Source organism: Carettochelys insculpta, chromosome 2 (genome assembly GCF_033958435.1).
Source record: "Carettochelys insculpta isolate YL-2023 chromosome 2, ASM3395843v1, whole genome shotgun sequence".
Lineage (NCBI taxonomy): Eukaryota > Metazoa > Chordata > Testudines > Carettochelyidae > Carettochelys > Carettochelys insculpta.
Window position 1 is genome coordinate 215,341,523 of NC_134138.1, and position 17,476 is coordinate 215,358,998.

A 17,476-nucleotide genomic window follows, 5' to 3' on the forward strand; every position below is an offset into this window, starting at 1 on the left:
TATGAAGCCTGGGGAGAGCATCCAATGTGAAAGGTGCCTGCTGGTGGAATCTCTCAGGCAGCAGGTGGGAGAGCTGCAGGAGGAGGTGGCAAGGTTGAGGAGTATCTGAACATGAACAATTCCTGGACAGTAGTCATGTGGAGACAGCTGAGGTAGCTGTCCCAGAACACAGCACTGCTGACCCACCACTGGTGGAGGAGGAGATGGCTCAGGGTGGACACTGGCAGCTGGTTACTTCTGGCAGCAGGCAGTGCTCCACCCCTGCTCCGAACCCTCCCACCATGGCACTTGGAAACCATTATGCTGTACTTGATACAGGAGACCAGGAATCACCCTGTACAGCAGAGGAGAAGCCTCATACCCCCAAGGCTGGGAGGTCAGCTGCCACCATTGTGAGGAGGAAACGTAGAGTGGTGATGGTCGGTGATTCTCTTCTGAGGGGGACAGAGGCGCCCAACTGTCACCCTGACATTTAATCTTGGGAGGTATGCTGCCTGCCAGGGGCCTGTATCCAAGACGTTATGGAGGTGTTGTTGAGGATTATCCAGCCCTCTGACTACTACCCCATGCTACTCATCCGTGTGGGCACTAATGATTCTGCGAGATGTGACACTGAGCGGATCAAGAGTGACTACAGGGCTCTGGGAGTACGGGTGAAGGAGTTTGGGGCACAGATGGTATTCTCTTCAATCCTTCCTGTCAAAGGTAGGGGCCCAGGCAGAGACAGGTGCATCCTGGAGGTGAATGACTGGCTGTGTAAATAGTGTCACCAGGAGGGCTTTGGCTTCCTCGACCATGGGATGCTATTCCAGGAAGGACTGCTAGGCAGAGATGGCGTTCAACTTTTGAGGAGAGGGAGGACCCTCTTTGAACACAGACTGGCTAACCTAGTGAGGAGGCTTTAAACTAGGTTTGACGGGGACAAGGGAGCAAAGCCCACAGGTAAGTAGAGAAGTTGAAGACCTGGGGGATGGGTCGGAAGTGGGAGGCAGCACAGGCTATAACGGCAGAGAAAAAGGAGGGTCAGGGCAAAACTGGGAAGCAAGATCAAATCACTATCTTAGATGCGTATATACAAATGCAAGAAATATGGGTAATAAGCAGGAAGAACTGGAAGTGCTAATATCTAAATACAACTATGACATTGTTGATATCGCAGAAACTTGGTGGAATAATACTCATGATTGGAATGTTGGTATGGAAGGGTACAGCTTGCTCAGAAAGGATAGACAGAGGAAAAAGGGAGGAGGTGTTGCCTTGTATATTAAAAATGTACACACTTGGACTGAGGTGGAGATGGACATAGGAAACAGATGTGTTGAGAGCCTCTGGATTAAGCTAAAAGGGGTGAAAAAAAAAAGGTTGATGTCTGCTAGGGGCCTACTACAAGCCACCTACCCAGATGGAAGAGGTGGGTGAAGCTTTTTCTAAACAACTAGCAAAATCATCCAAGGCCCAGGATTTGGTAGTAATGGGGCACTTCAGCCATCCAGATTTATGTTGGGAAACTAACACAGCAACACACAGACTATCCACTAAGTTCTTGGACTGCATTGGAGACAACTTTTTATTTCAGAAGTTTGAAAAACCTACCGGGGGAAGCTGTCCTAGACTGGAATTTAACAAATAGGGAGGAACTGAGAATCTGAAAGTGGAAGGCAGCTTGGGTGAAAGTGATCATGAAATCATAGAGTTCACAATTTTAAGGAATGGTAGATTTTGGTAAACTCAGAGAGCTGGTATGTAGGGTCCCATGGGAAGCAAGACTGAGGGGGGGAAAAACAAGGGAGGAGAGTTGGCAGTTTTTCAAAGGGACATTATTAAGGGCCCAGAAGCAAGCTATTCCTCTGCATAGGAAAGATGGAAAATATGGCAAAAGACCACCTTGGCTTAACCAGGAGATCTTGCATGATCTCAAAATAAAAAAGGAATCATATAAAAAATGGAAACTAGGACAAATTACGAAGGATGAATATAAGCAAACAACACAGGAATGCAGGGGCAAGATTAGAAAGGTAAAGGCACAAAATGAGCTCAAATTAGCTACGGGCATAAAGGGAAACAGTAAGACTTTTTATAAATACATTAAAAACAAGAAGACGACCAAGGATGGGGTAGGCCCATTCCTCAGTGAGGAGGGAGAAACAGTAACGGGAAACTTGGAAATGGCAGAGATGCTTAATGACTTCTTTGTTTCGGCTTTCTCTGAAAAGTGTGAAGAAGGAATGCCTAACATAGTGAATGCTAGTTGGAAAGGGGTAGGTTTAGAAGATAAAATAAAAACAAATAAGTTAAAAATCACTTAGGAAAGTCAGATGTCTGCAAGTCACCAGGGCCTGATGAAATGCATTCAAGAATACTCAAGGAGCTGATGGAGGAGGTATCTGAGCCATTAGCTATCATCTTTGGAAAATCAGGGGAGACAGGAGAGATTCCAGAAGACTGGAAAAAGGCAAATATAGTGCCCATCTATAAAAAGGGAAATAAAAACAACACAGAAAACTACAGACTGTCAGTTTAACTTCTGTGTCAGGAAAGATAATGGAACAAGTAATTAAGGAAATCATCTGCAAACACTTGGAAGGTGGTAGGCTGATAGGGAACAGACAGCATGGATTTGCAAAGAACAAATCATGTCAAACCAATCTGATAGCTTTCTTTGACAGGATAATGAGCCTTGTGGATAAGGGAGAAGCGGTGGATGTGGTATACCTATATTTTGGTAAGGCAGTTGATACAGTCTTGCATGATATTCTTATCAATAAACTAGGCAAATACAATTTAGATGAGGCTCCTATAAGGTGGGTGCAAAACTGGCTGGATAACTGTACTCAAAGAGTAGTTATTAATGGTTCTCGATCCTGCTGGAAAGGTATAACAAATGGGGTTCCACAGGGATCTGTATTGGGACCGGTTCTGTTCAATATCTTCATCAATAATTTAGATATCAGCATCGACAGTGCTCTTATTAAGTTTGCAGATGATACCAAGCTAGGAGGGGTTGCAACTGCTTTGGAGGGTAAGGTCAAAATTCAAAATGATCTGGATAAATTGGAGAAATGGTCTGAGGTAAACAGGATGAACTTTAATAAGGACAAATGCAAAGTGCTCCACTTAAGAAGGAACAATCAGTTTCACCCATGCAGAATGGGAAGCAGCTGTCTAGGAAGGAGTGTAGCAGAAAGAGATCTAGGGGTTATAGTGGACCACAAGTTAAATATGAGTCAACAGTGTGATACTGTTGCAAAAAAAGCAACATGATTCTGTGATGCATTAACAGCTGTGTTGTGAACAAGACACAAGAAGTCATTCTTCCACTCTACTCTGTGCTGGTTAGGCCTCAGTTGGAGTATTGTGTCCAGTTCTGAGTGCCACATTTCAAGAAAGAGGTGGAGAAATTGGAAAAGGTCCAGAAAAGAAAGAAAGACTTATGAAAAAAGGCTGAAAGAATTGGGCTTGTTTAGTGTGGAAAAAAGATTAAGGGAGGACGTGATAGTGGTTTTCGGGTGTCTAAAAGAGTGTCATAAGGAGGAGGGAGAAAACTTGTTCTTCTTGGCCTCTGAGGATAGAACAAGAAGGAATGGACTTAAACTGAAGCAAGTAGGGTTTAGGCTGGACATTAGGAAAAAGTTTCTAACTGTCAGAGTGGTCAAACACTGGAATAAATTGCCTAGGGAAGCTGTGGAATCTCTATCTCTGGAGATATTTAAGAACAGGTTAGATAAATGTCTGTCAGGGATGGTGTAGACAGTACTTGGTCCTGCCATGAGGCAAGGGGCTGGACTCAATGACCTCTCAAGGTCCCTTCCAGTCCTAGCATTCTATGATTCTATGATTTTTGCAACAATATGAAGATATAGCTGGAGTACCAAACCTGCTAATGGGATCACAAAGAAGGGATATGCATGCTTAATAATAGCTTGCTTTTTAAAATAAGTGTTCCTTTAACAATTTTATTACTGGTAATTAATTACCGGAAATTACTGATAGTCCCTCTCCCCAAAAGAGCTTTAACTGTGGGTAAATCTGAATCTGGATTAAAGTCCAGATCCAAAAGTCTTGTTTAATTCCTGTCTCTATCATGGAATGAGCCAAAGCTGTGAGAAGCTTCTGTCTAGATCTCAACTTTTCCAGTCAGTCTCCTCTCTGCCTTGCACACATTGCAAAGAAATAATATACCTCTAATTATTACAGTATCCAAGAAAGGGTACTGTATATTGTAGTTAAATAGTATAAGGGCATGATTTTGTGCTACAGATAAAATTTGGCATTGATTTATGTAGGTTACAATGATTCCACTTAATTGTAATCCTACCTCTATTGCCAACCCCCATAAAAAGCCTGGGGCTACTATGAAATGCAAAAGATATATATATCAGCCACTAAAGCAGGGATTCTTTCTAGTTGTGTTGTAAAGTACACCTACTAATTAACTCCTGTAGCTAAGATCATTTTATAGAAAATTAATAGTTACATTATTGTGAATGTCGCATAGTTACAAATAATAATTTTATGTTGCTGACAGTTTCATTTCAGAACGTTAAAACGTCTAACTAAAGTGCTTTCAGACTTCACCTTCAGAAGGATTGAGAGGCACACCTTTGGAACATATTAGAAGTCACATATTGCTAACATACCTTATTAAGGAGAAAGTTTCTGTATGTGTACTTTGGAATTCTTTTCTAGCACTTAATTGGAATTGATGAAGAAAAGCTATTCAAAAGCTGCCAGGATTTTTAAATCTGTATGAGTGAGATTGATGAAATTTGTGACTTTTCCCATAAGGGTATAGGTGAGAGCAGACATGTTAATTTTGGGAGTGTGTGCGTGCATGTGTGTATGAGAAAGAAAGAGAGAGCTTACTTCTAAGGTGTGAGACTTGGCAGCTTTGCACTGTACAATGGGCATAAGAAACCACATTTCTGTAAATAACCACATTTGAATTGCTGTTATTTTACAGTTGGATTACTGTATTGTTAAAGTGAAAAGGAATGTTTTTAATAAATCCAAATAATGAAGTAAATGCTAGCACACACTGTGTCTTAGCTCTCTGGGGTGTAATTAACATATGTGCACTGGAGACCCTGGTCTGGGGGAGTGTTTAATTTCTTATTTATGGTGTTTTCTACTTTTAGCACACCTCCTATGGGCACTTAGAGAACTGCATGTAAATGACCATTGAGTAGGTGCTATTTAATTTTAACAAATTTAAAACAAGTATTTGTACTGCATACTTTATATGGTATGATAGATTTATGCTTTCACCAGCCTATCTTCCTATTATCATGTCTGAAAGTCATGAGAAGCTATGTTACCAAAAGGCCAATCTTTTATGTTCAGACTCAGAGGAATCACATGTGACATAGCATATATTGTAAGTTACAATAGTGAGAGTTAAAAATCAAAAAGCCCACAAGCTTTGAAGGGATATAAACTCTTATGGATCAGAGCATAATGCCCATCCATGGAACTCGGGAGGACTGAAGACTGTCACTAGAGGGGACATGAAAAGTTGTCATTTACTTCAGATCCACACCACCACTCAAAAATTTTAGGGGCCCACAAATGGAAAAAAGGTTTGAAACCCTTGGCCTTAACTGATGAAGATTAGGCAGAAGCTTTACCTCTGGGAATATTTAATCCCCCACTGAATGCTTTTGACCATCCTACAACACCCAGGCTGCGTCTACACGTGCACGCTACTTCGAAGTAGCGGCAGTAACTTCGAAATAGCGCCCGTCACGTCTACACGTGTTGGGCGCTATTTCGAAGTTGAAATCGACGTTAGGCGGCGAGACGTCGAAGTCGCTAACCCCATGAGCGGATGGGAATAGCGCCCTACTTCGACGTTCAACATCGAAGTAGGGACGTGTAGACGATCCGCGTCCCGCAACATCGAAATAGCGGGGTCCTCCATGGCGGCCATCAGCTGGGGGGTTGAGAGATACTCTCTCTCCAGCCCTTGCGGGGCTCTGTGGTCACCGTGGGCAGCAGCCCTTAGCCCAGGGCTTCTGGCTGCTGCTGCTGCAGCTGGGGGTCCGTGCTGCATATACAGGGTCTGCAACTAGTTGTTGGCTCTGTGTATCTTGTGTTGTTTAGTGCAACTGTGTCTGGGAGGGGCCCTTTAAGGGAGCAGCTGGCTGTTGAGTCCGCCCTGTGACCCTGTCTGCAGCTGTGCCTGGCATCCCTATTTCGATGTGTGCTACTTTGACGTGTAGACGTTCTCTCGCTGCGCCTATTTCGATGTTGGGCTGAGCAACGTCGAAGTTGAACATCGACGTTGCTGGCCCTGGAGGACGTGTAGACGTTATTCATCGAAATAGCCTATTTCGATGTTGCAACATCGAAATAAGCTATTTCGAAGTTGGGTGCACGTGTAGACGTAGCCCCAATGTATAATTTAAGCCACTGTTTAGATCACCATTCCACTTGGCTCGTTCTTAAGTAGCATGAAATATATTCAGTGGTGATATGAATGTTTATTTCCAACAAGGTTTGTAAAGAACAGCCAAAGTATGATCTCCTATGTCAAAATGTTGGTTGTTGAGAACTGAAATATGCTTCCAATCTATCTTGACGAGGCTGGTAGTCTCTAGATTTGTTACACCTCTGTTGGATGTAATAGACACAATATTGTCACTCTTCTGTTGGACAGAATTTCACCACTGATAATGAGAAATTTATGATAATTTTTGAAAGTAGTAAACCAATAACTTGGTAAAAGAAAAACAAAAAAAATGAGTCCTGTAGCACCTCAAAGACTAACAATATTTTTTATTAGGTGATGAGTTTTCATAGGAGAGCCACTTCTTCCGATCTGGAGGGTAATAATTGATAACTGAGAGAAAAAGAATTTAAAAAAGATAGAGCAAATGATATTGATCTTGTCTAGTGGTCCTTTGTAGCAACACTTCACAACATCTTGATTTTTAAGAGTTCAATGTAGTGTTTTGATGGTACCCAGTGATATTGCTGTTAGCAGAAGTAGTATCGCAAATGGCAATGGTGAAGCATGTGCCACTGACTTTTGAGTCAGAAGAAGTTGTTGAGTTTATGAAAATTAGTTAGATCAGTTTTTCTATGTTGGTTTTATTTTAACCGTATCTCAGTATCTCACAACCAACAGATGTGCATTGTTTGGTCTTTATTTATTGCAGTTCTTACAGGCTATGTCTAGATTACACTGTTTTGTCAAGAAAATGGCTGTTTTGTCAACAAAATTCGCAGAGCATCCAGATTGCAAAATGCATTCTGTCGACAGTAAATTGACAGAACATAGCACTTTGGTTGACAGCCGTGCCCCACTTGCCATGAGGAATAATGCTGCAGTCAACAGAGGTCTGTCAACAAAATGCTGGTCTGGACGTTGTGGGGGGCTTTCTGTCAACAGAAGAGGCCTCCAGGATGCTGCACAGGTGCCCTGGCAGACATCCTGTCCAAAGCAAGCAGCACTCTGTGGTTCCTGCCTCCAGCCCTTCTTAAAGCTGCAGGGAGTCCAGGGAATCCCATGGCAGGAAGCTGAGAACATGGCAGCAGCAGCATGCCACACAGCTCTCCAGTATGTCCTCACACCCTCAACCCAGCAATGATGGCTAAATGCCAGGCACCCTGGGATGCCCCTGGGCCTTCAAGGGAGAAGATGGAGGGATTCCAGGACACACCCTGGGGGTCCAAATGCCATGCCCTGTCCTGGAGCTGGACAGAAGTCCAGGCTGTCCTGGACTTGGACTTGTGGGTGGAGGAGGAAGTGGCTTTCCCCCAAACCTACCCCTTGCACCTCCAACCCCACTTCCTGAGGGTCCCTTTTTAGTGGGACACCCTCTCCCCTTCCCATACAGGGACTGTAGCCCAAGAGAGTGTTATCTCCATGAGGAGGGCCCTGGTGTACTTCTCTATGTCCAACTGGTTGCCCACTGAGTGGTAGTTGTCAGGGGTGGTGAGCTTCCAGCAGGTGATTGCACCCACTTCTTTATGGGGTGGCAGGCCACAGCTGGGTGTCCGTTCTGGGGAGGATGGGGGAGAGCTAGGCACAGATCTCCAGAAAGGTGGCCTTCCACATTCTAAAGTTCTGAAGCCACTGCTGGTCATCCAAGTGCCTCATGACCAGCTGGTTTTACCAGTCAGAACTGATGCAGTGCCTCCAGAGGTGCCTCTGTACTGGGGATGGGGTGGGGCAGGCAGGTGCAGGTGTCAACATCCTGAAGCCATGGTAATGTCCTTAAAGGTGGCCTTGGACTTGCCCTCTGTGAGGAAGAGGAAGATGGCTGTCAGGAAGTTCAGCAGCTGCTGCAGCATCTTGGTGTGGAACCACCGCAAGACTGGGGGCAGCTCCAGCCGCATGACTCTCAGGGACTAGCTGTGTCACCCACCAAGACATGAAGCCCTGCACTAGCTCTGCTATCCCTTGAGGAGGTGGTCATGGCCACAGCAGAGGCAGGGAACAGGTCTCTGGGGGGGGAGTCCCTTTAAGGGTGTGTCTCTCCGGGGCTCCCGGAAGGTAGGGGTGACCTGCAACCCTGTCTGACAGAGTTGTGGGTGGCCATTTTGCGGTTAGAGTGGCTGGACTCTATGCTCTGGCAATAGAGTGGATTGCTCTTTCCAGCCGCCATATAGTCTGGACACCATCTGTCGACAGAAGTTTTGTCGCAAGATATCTTCCAACACAAACTTCTGGCAACAAATCCCTTCAATCCAGACGTAGCCATAGACTTTACAGCCAGAAAGGACAAACATGATAATTTAGCTCTCCTGATCTCCAGCACACTGCAGGCCATAGAACCTTGTCAGATCATTTTTATATGTCACTTAGGCTGCGTCTACACTAGCCAAAAACTTCAAAATGGCCATGCAAATGCCATTTCAAAGTTTACTAATGAAGAGCTGAAATACATATTCAGTGCCTCATTAGCATGCGGGTGGCCGTGGCACTTCAAAATTGACGCGGCTCGCCGCTGCGCAGCTCGTCCAGACGGGGCTCCTTTTCGAAAGGACCCTGGCTACTTTGAAGTCTCCTTATTCCCATCTGCTCATAGGAATAAGGGGACTTCGAAGTAGCCGGGGTCCTTCAAAAAGGAGCCTGTCTGGATGAGCTGCGCAGCGGTGAGCCGTGTCAATTTCGAAGTGCCGCGGCCGCCCGCATGCTAATGAGGTGCTGAATATGTATTTCAGCGCTTCATTAGTAAACTTCGAAATAGCCATTTGCATGGCCATTTTGAAGTTTTTGGCTAGTGTAGACACGACCTTACTGCATACCTTAATGATGAAAATAAAATGCTGAAATCTTCAAACACTTTACATTAATTCTGCCTATGTGTCAATATTTTGCCTCATCTTTAGCTGTTTTCCCAGGAATCCCTACGTTCACCCCAAACAAAATTACACTGTTAGATTCCTAATTGATATACAGTAGCGTTGGTGTGTGAGCCTTACTCTTTGATCTCTTTGTTAGCGTACAGACTAGCATCTGCAACTGAGCAGCATAAAGAGTCTGATCCATAATCCATTGAAATCAGTTGAAAGATTCTTCAATTACTGCACAAAAGTGGAACAAAACCTGATGTTTCATAGTGTACAGTATCCCTCATTGTGATGTCATGCAAATTCTGGTAGTGGAGTCTCACTCTCCGGATCATCACCTTGTTGTGGTGAGTGGGCTTGTGTGTTCCAATGAATCTGAGAGCGATATCTTAGGGAGTTTCATACTCCCAGCAAGGTCACCCATGGCAGCAAGATCAAGGGGGAGGGTCTGGACGAAGAATGATCCTAATAGTCCTTAATGGCAGGACAGGCAGAGGCTAGCAAGGGTAACGCTACAACAGCTGTGAAGGCGGATGAAGGCTGCAGCAGACAGGAGACTCCCAGTGTCATGGATTCCATGCCATTGGACCTGAGCCTTCTATCCATCCAGAACCCTGTGGTGGCTGCAGTGCAACAGTCCCCCCCATGTTAAAAGAATTCACACTGTCCCAAAAAATTCATTAGCACCTTTAGGCTGCTTCCCGGCAACATGATTGCCACTAAATTAAGCAACAATAGATCCCAAAACAACCCTTTTTAGATCAAAACAGGAGTCAAACATGGCTGTATCATTACCCCATCACTGTTCTGCATCTTTATTGCCATGAACTTTCAGCTCATTGATGGCAAGCTTTCAGATGGTGTGAAGCTTGTCTGTAGAATGAACAGGAACTTTTCAATCTCAGGAGACTGAAGGCTAAAAGCAATATCTCCATGACCTTGATCACAGAGTTCCAGTATGTGGATGACAACATGGTAGCTGCTCTTTCTCCATCTTAAGTGCCTTCAGACCATCTTAAGTGCCTTTGCAGAAGCATACAAGAATCTCAGCTTCATATTGAACATCAAAAAGACAGAGGTGCTGCATCAACCCTCGCTGACGGGACGATCTCATGTATCTTCCATTGAAGTCAAAGGAGAGCTGCTGGAATATGTGAAGCACTTGCCCTACTTTGGAAGTCACCTTTCTGCTAATGTGGACACTGATGCGGAAATCCTGCATCATGGGAGCTGTGCAAGCTCTGCTTTCACCCGCCGGAGACATAGGGTCCTCAAGAACCAGGACATCTATCCCAAGACAAAGCTCTTAGTATACTGTGAAGTGGTTGTTCCAGTGCTACTGTATGTATGTGAAACCTGGACAACATACAAAGGTCATTTGAAGGCACTTCAACAATATCATCAACACTGCCTCAGGAGAATCCTAAATATCTCTTGGGAGGATAGGCGCACAAACACTAGCTTCCTGGAAGAGTTGAACATGACCAGCATTGAAGCCATTATCATTAGTCAACAAATTTGCTAGACTGGTCATGTAGTTTGGATGTCTGATCTGCTTTCTGAGTTGTAGGAAAGACAGAGGAGCATTGGGGGCCAGTGAAAGCAATATAAGGACATGCTGAAGGCACACATGAAAAAGTGAAGCATTGGTGTTGACACTTGGGAGAACTTTGCCCAAGAACAGTAATCCATGAGGGGGTGGCACAATTTGAGAGCCCTGTTGTTCAGACAAGGAGAGATGAAGATGAAGAAAAGGATGTCAAAAACTGCCTCCCTCCCCCTCTGCCTCTTCTGTGATAAGATCTGCAGCTCCAGAATCAAGCTGATCAGCCGTTGACAGCCTCACAAATAGGAGGGTGACATGAAGGCGTCCCATTCCTTATTGAGTGACCATCAAGAGGTGGTAGTGGACTAGCTCTGCTCTTAGTGGCCCAGGTATTCTCATAAGGAGACCTCCAAAATCAGAGTGAATGAAGTTTCTCTTGGACAGCGCTTCAGCACCATCCCCTTTACAAGTCTGCTTTGGAAAAGTCTGTTGTTGGAGCTCTTTCTTCCTCCGAGGATTTCTATTTTATTGTGTATCTTTAGTACACTGTATATTTTTCTCTTTTTAAACTGGGATTTTCAAAGGAATCTAAGAGAGTTTGGTGACACATTTTATGTCTAGCCTCTTTCTATTCTTTTGAAAATTCCATCCTTAGGTTCAGAGTTATGAGCCCCAATATAATTTCAGTTATATAAGAAGAAAACTAATACAGCCTCAATTTACGCAAGGGTTCTTTTCCCACACAGCCTCGCATAATGGGATTTTGCATAAGTAAGGGGGCGGCTTTTTTCCCTGGCGGAATGCATGTTCTGCAGCCAGGGAAGCAGCAGGAGCACCTGGAGCTCCTTTTGAAAGATAAGTCCTGGGTTTGCAGGGGTAGCTGGGGAGGGTTAAGTCTGGTGGCATGTTGGGACTGTGGGGGAGGACATGGGGGATTAAGCCTGGGGTGGGTTAGGGTTGCAAATGGGGCAGGGGGCGGAGATGAGCTGGAGCCACATGTGGGGGGTTGGTTGAATTGGGTCAGGGTGGGGTTGAGCTAAAGCCATGCTCAGGTGGTGAGCCAGGCCATGGTGGATTGGAACTGGGGCTGGGAGAGGTTGAACCGGGGCTGCAGACAAGGGGGGTTTGACTGGAGCTGTGAGTTGGGGTGGTGAGTTGGAGCCACGTTCAGGGGAGTTGAACTGGTGCCGCACGTGGGTGGGGGGGTTGAGGCAGAGCCGTGCATGGGGGTGGTGAGCTGGAGCGATGCTTGAGTGGTGAGTTGGGCCACGGGAGCTGTGTGTGGGCGTGGTGAGCTGGAGCCAGGTGCAGGAGTTGGGGGTGAGCCAGAGCCTTTCATAGGTGGTAAGCGGGGCTGGGGGTGGCATTGAACTGGGGCCATGTGGGTCTGGGGAGATTGAGCCAGGGCTGGGGAGAGCGAGACTTTGAGTTGAGCTTAACTTGCTTTAACGTGAGTTAAGCGCAACTCAAACTTGCGCATCAAGAGGGTTTGCTATACTTTGCTAATTTGATATAAACACAGATGGCATATACCGTACCATATGGCATGTGCTCAGATGTCCAACTGGATGGCCACAAAACTGTATATAACAGAAAATATAAAAAGGAAGTAGGATAAGCATTAATGCAAAAAACAGTGTAAAAGCAACATTAAATTGAGATTTTAATTTTTTAACTGTCAGGAATTTCAGTTGTAGAATTCCCACAAAAGCTTTAACTTTGCCTCCTTATACGTTTGCATTACATACAGGAGTGTTTGTAATTAAGTGATTACACACCATTGAGCAGTGTGTCAGACATCTTTCCAAAACATAGTGTAAACAAACGGCATTTTTGTCAAATATTAGGTGCAAAAACGTAATTTGTATTACAATTTATATCTTATTTGAAAAATACGCATTATATGGAAAACTAAAACAATCCTAACTCTGAAATTCCCAAATGTTATGCTATAGTATTTATAGGACCTGCTTTGCATTGATAAAGTGCCTTTCATTCAGCATCTCAAAATATTTTAATGTTTATAAAGTGTGTCCACTCTGCCGCTAGGAATGCTGAAAATAGCAATGTAACCTGTGCCTTTGGAATGGGCAGTGACAGGCTCGCTGCCTAAGTACGAACCTGTTTTGTCCCCCATGCACAGACTCAGACAGCTAGTTTAAGCTGCCACATATGCGACACCCTGGCTATACTGATGTTTGAGTAGAGCTAGTGCATGTGTGTCAGTTCTGGAGGTTTTCAAAGGAGGCTCGATAGGAATCTGGCTTGGATGGTTTAGACCAGATAAATCCTGTATCCTGGCATGGGGTTAGGCTGTATTCCTTGCAGTCCCTTCTGAGGGCTTGACTATACTACACGGAAGATGGACCCAGGCAGGGTCAATCTTCCAGAGTTTGATTTTGTGCATATGGTAGAGATGCAGGAAATCAATCTGTCTGAGGTTGTGGGTCAGCCGCTGTACTCCTTGCTATCTCAAGGAGTAAGGAAGGTTGACAGGAAAAATGCTCCTCTTGACCTCCCTCAGTGAAGAAAGGTAGGTCAATTTGAGATACCTAGCCAGAACTGCATATCTGAAATTGACTTATTCCCCTATTGTGTAACTGGCCTTACTCTGTGGTCTGTGATTTGTGCTGGAGTGCATGCTCTCAGCTGCAGTGCAGATGTACTCATGTAATAAAAAAATAAAATAAGTTAGTCAGGAATGGCACTAGGTCCTGCTGTGAGTGCAGGGCACTGGACTCAATGACCTCTCAAGGTCCCTTCCAATTGTATGAGATGTGTATATGTATAAGGAAACTATACAAGGTAGGTAAATAAGAGAAGTGAGACGTTAAGTCAGAGATCAGTATTAAATCCAGTGCTTTTTTTCTAGAAAAAAGGGTGCTGGGTCTCAAGTCTGGTGATTCCTCAAAGGAGTTAGGGTGTTTATTTTTAATGAAAATACAGTGAACCCTTGATTTAATGGACTGAGGGGAGGGGTGTCCATTAAAGCCAAAAGTCCATTAAATTGAGGGTTTACTGCCCATCCACCCCCACTAGGCTCCCCTAGCCCCAGTCCCCTCCCCCCTCATAAAATGCTCACAACTCACCAAAGAAGCTGCCCACTGCCGCCAGAGGAGCTGCTGAACCCTGCCACTATGTGGCTGGGGGAACCCCACCCTGGCAGGGACTGCCCCACAGCTGGGAGGACCACACCACGTGCAGCTGGAACTGTCCCACTATGTGCAGCTGGAAAAAAGGTGCCAGAACTCCGGAGTGCCACCAGAAAAAAAAGCCCTGATTAAATCTCATGAAAAATGCTTTTTCCACACGAGTCAGAGTATGCATTGTTCACATATTAAATCGAAAGCCCTTGATGACCTCATGTCTTAGTGCCTGTGGTACCATATTCTCTCAGGTGATGTGTCAAAGGGAATGTGGAAGATCCTCATATTGTACCATTAATCAAAGTCAATTTAATAGACGATAGAATTCATAGTATTAAAGGTCACTAAGCATTAGCAAGGATGCATTGATATACTACACATCAAAGGGATTGTAGCGTGCTAAATATTTAACAGTATCAGACCTCAATGACTGATTTGTAACCTTATTTTTCATTCTTATTTATTATGATTTATGAAATAAGCTAAATATTTAAATTATATATTGGGAACAGAAAAACACTATTTAGAGTTCTATTTTAGGTTCCACTATGTTAGAATAGCTGGATTGTGTACGATAAGAGAAAAATGCTTACTGGACAACAAAACAGGATGTTTTGGTCTCAGTTTATCTCTAACTGAACCCAGTGGGGATAAAGGAGCAAGTCCTTCCATGGACTTCAGTGGGCAGAGGTCAGAATAGGACCTTACCACCCAGCTCTGATAATTTGTGCTGGGAGTTTACAGAAGGGAAAGCTGAAGTGTGGTGGCCAAGCAGAGTTTCTCCATGCAGTTCTGCGCGAGTAGAAAGAGTGCAGGCAGAATACGTTAGAATGATCCAGAAATATGCTTGCCCTTATTGTTTTGTTTCAGAAAAGAGCAGCATTGTTCCCCACCACCACCTGCTGCCAGTCATCAGTAGATATTTGGCATGAGCACATTTCTGATTGTATCAAGAGCCCTGGTGATTGCTTGCTCACTCAGGGATCACTAATGTTGGCACTTTGCTTGCTTTCCAAGCAAATGGGGAATGGATGGGGGGCGGTGGGTTGGCTGCTGCACTGTTTTCTATGTCTAATGCACCACTCAGGAGTAGACAGAATTTATCTATCCATGTTCTGCAACTCAAAATGGCACAATAATTAAGTACTCGCTGGTTGTGGTGCGGCAGTGTGATTAGTGAATAAGGTATTGGAATAAAGGTCCTGAGTTCTGTGTTTTCTGCCCTCTGCCATTGATATGCTGAGTGCCCTTGGGGAAACTTGCCACACCTCTCAGTTCCTCAAGTTTTACAATCTGTAAAGTAGATGTAATGTTACTTAGTCTCCTTTTTTAAAGCAGGTTGAGATATGCTGATGAAAACTATTGTATAAGAGCTATGCATTTATTGTTTGTTTCTATTCAAATTCTTGCTGTATAGCACAAAATTAACCTTGCAGTTAAATCAAGGCGACAAATATTTTAGGAAATTTTCTTGAGGAAAATACTTGCTTCATGCCACATTCAATCAGATACTTTGAGCTCCCTCTTCACACCTAAACCATAAGGCTAGTATTATTCCCTTTAAGACACAATACACCATTGACAGAACGGAACCTTTAAAGCCAATTAAATGTTGGCAATCTTCCTACTACTGGCAAACTCACGCTTGTTAACAGTTGCCCTTTGTGATGCATTTGGAGCATAATCACTGATTCCTGGAAAACTTATTTAGCATGTAAAGCCATTTTGAAATCTCTAGTGAATTTCTTTTTATAGACACTCTGGATTTTACTGTAATGATTTAAAAAGTATCCAAGTGATTCTATTTGATGCACCCAGAAAACATATGCACCCAGATATTTAACATATGGGGGGAAAAGTGTTATAATATGTAGAAATATGCTATGCAAATAATAAATACTGCAATTCTACATTATAACTGTCAAACAATTTTAGAAATCATCATGTACAACTCTCTTTATGAAACATTATCCAATTAGGTGTGACTTGAAAGATATTGCTGCAATACTGAATAAATGAGAACATGCTTGTCCCAGGATCTAATACAAGTGAAAGCTTTCATAGCTATTTACTTCAAAGAAAATCATTTTGGAGCCTATCAAAGCTTTTTCTGCATTTTGCTTGGAAAGAATGTGATTAGGTTGGCAAAGAAATGAGAGACTTATAAAAATAAATTAACTAGGATAGCTTATTTTGTATTACGATAAACTATACTAAAGGTGAAAGTATATATTTTTCAACATAATGAGCTAACTTTATTATAAACTACTAAAAGTTCAAACATCACTAGAGGGGATTTTGGGCAAAAAGCCTTTTAATTTACCTTTTCTTAAAAAATGTCCATAGTCTAGTTGTCCTGCAGTTTCTGGTTTTCTTCTCAAATTGGTTATTCCAGAATGCCTGGGCTGGTGCCTGTGGTCAGTGTGGAAAAAGAGGCTCTAATCTAATGATTCTCCACTACATTGCGTTTGACGAAGCGGGTCTTTGCCCATGAAAGCGTACACTCCAAAATATCTGTTAGTCTATAAGGTGCCACACTGATTAAAATGGCTACCCCTCTGATTCTAATTTAATGTAAAGTAATTATAATGTGCCTATCTCTGTAATATATTCTGTACAAAAGCTATGTAAGAGATGCATTAAGATTAGTAAATGCAGTGCTCAGAAGTCATGAAATCCCAAGCTTTGAGTTGCACATGTAATCTTAACAGTGTGCTCATGTAAGCATGCATTGATTCCCAGTCTTAGGCTTGGTCTACACTAGGATATTAGGTTGAAATTAGGTGACTAAAGTCAATTTATTAAGCAATCTGTCCACACTGCAGGGTCTATTCCACCAACTTTAAGGGCTCTTAAGGGCAGCTTTTGTACTCCTGCTTTTCACTAGCAGTATCCCCAAATTCGAGCTTGCATGGTCAACTTTAAGGTGGTACAGAAGGAGTGCTGTGAAGTTTGATGTTCTTGACCTCCTGGAAGTGTCCAACAGTGCCCCAGTGTTACCACTCTGGGCACCACTTTCAGCTCTGCTGCTCTCCATAGCTACGTCTACATGGGGACGCTACATCAAAATAGCTTATTTCGATGTAGCAACATCGAGATAAGCTATTTCAATGAATAGCGTCTACACGTCCTCCAGGGCTGGTGCCGTCGACGTTCAACATCAATGTTGAACAGCACTACATCAAAATAGGCGCTGCAGGGGAGCGTCTACACGCCAAAGCAGCCCACATCGAAATAAGGGTGCCAGGAACAGCTGCAGACAGGGTCACAGGGCAGACTAGCACTTCTGGGGCAACAGCTAGCTGCTCCCTTAAAAGGCCCCTCCCAGACACACTCAGCCTGCACAGCACGCGGTCTGCAGAGTCACAGGCATGCACACCCGTCGAAGCAGTATGGACCCCCAGCAGCAGCAGCAGCCGCAGCAGCAGCAGCCAGAGGTCCACACAGCCGCCCCTGCAGGAGCAGTGCTTGCCGTGCTCAGTGCTAT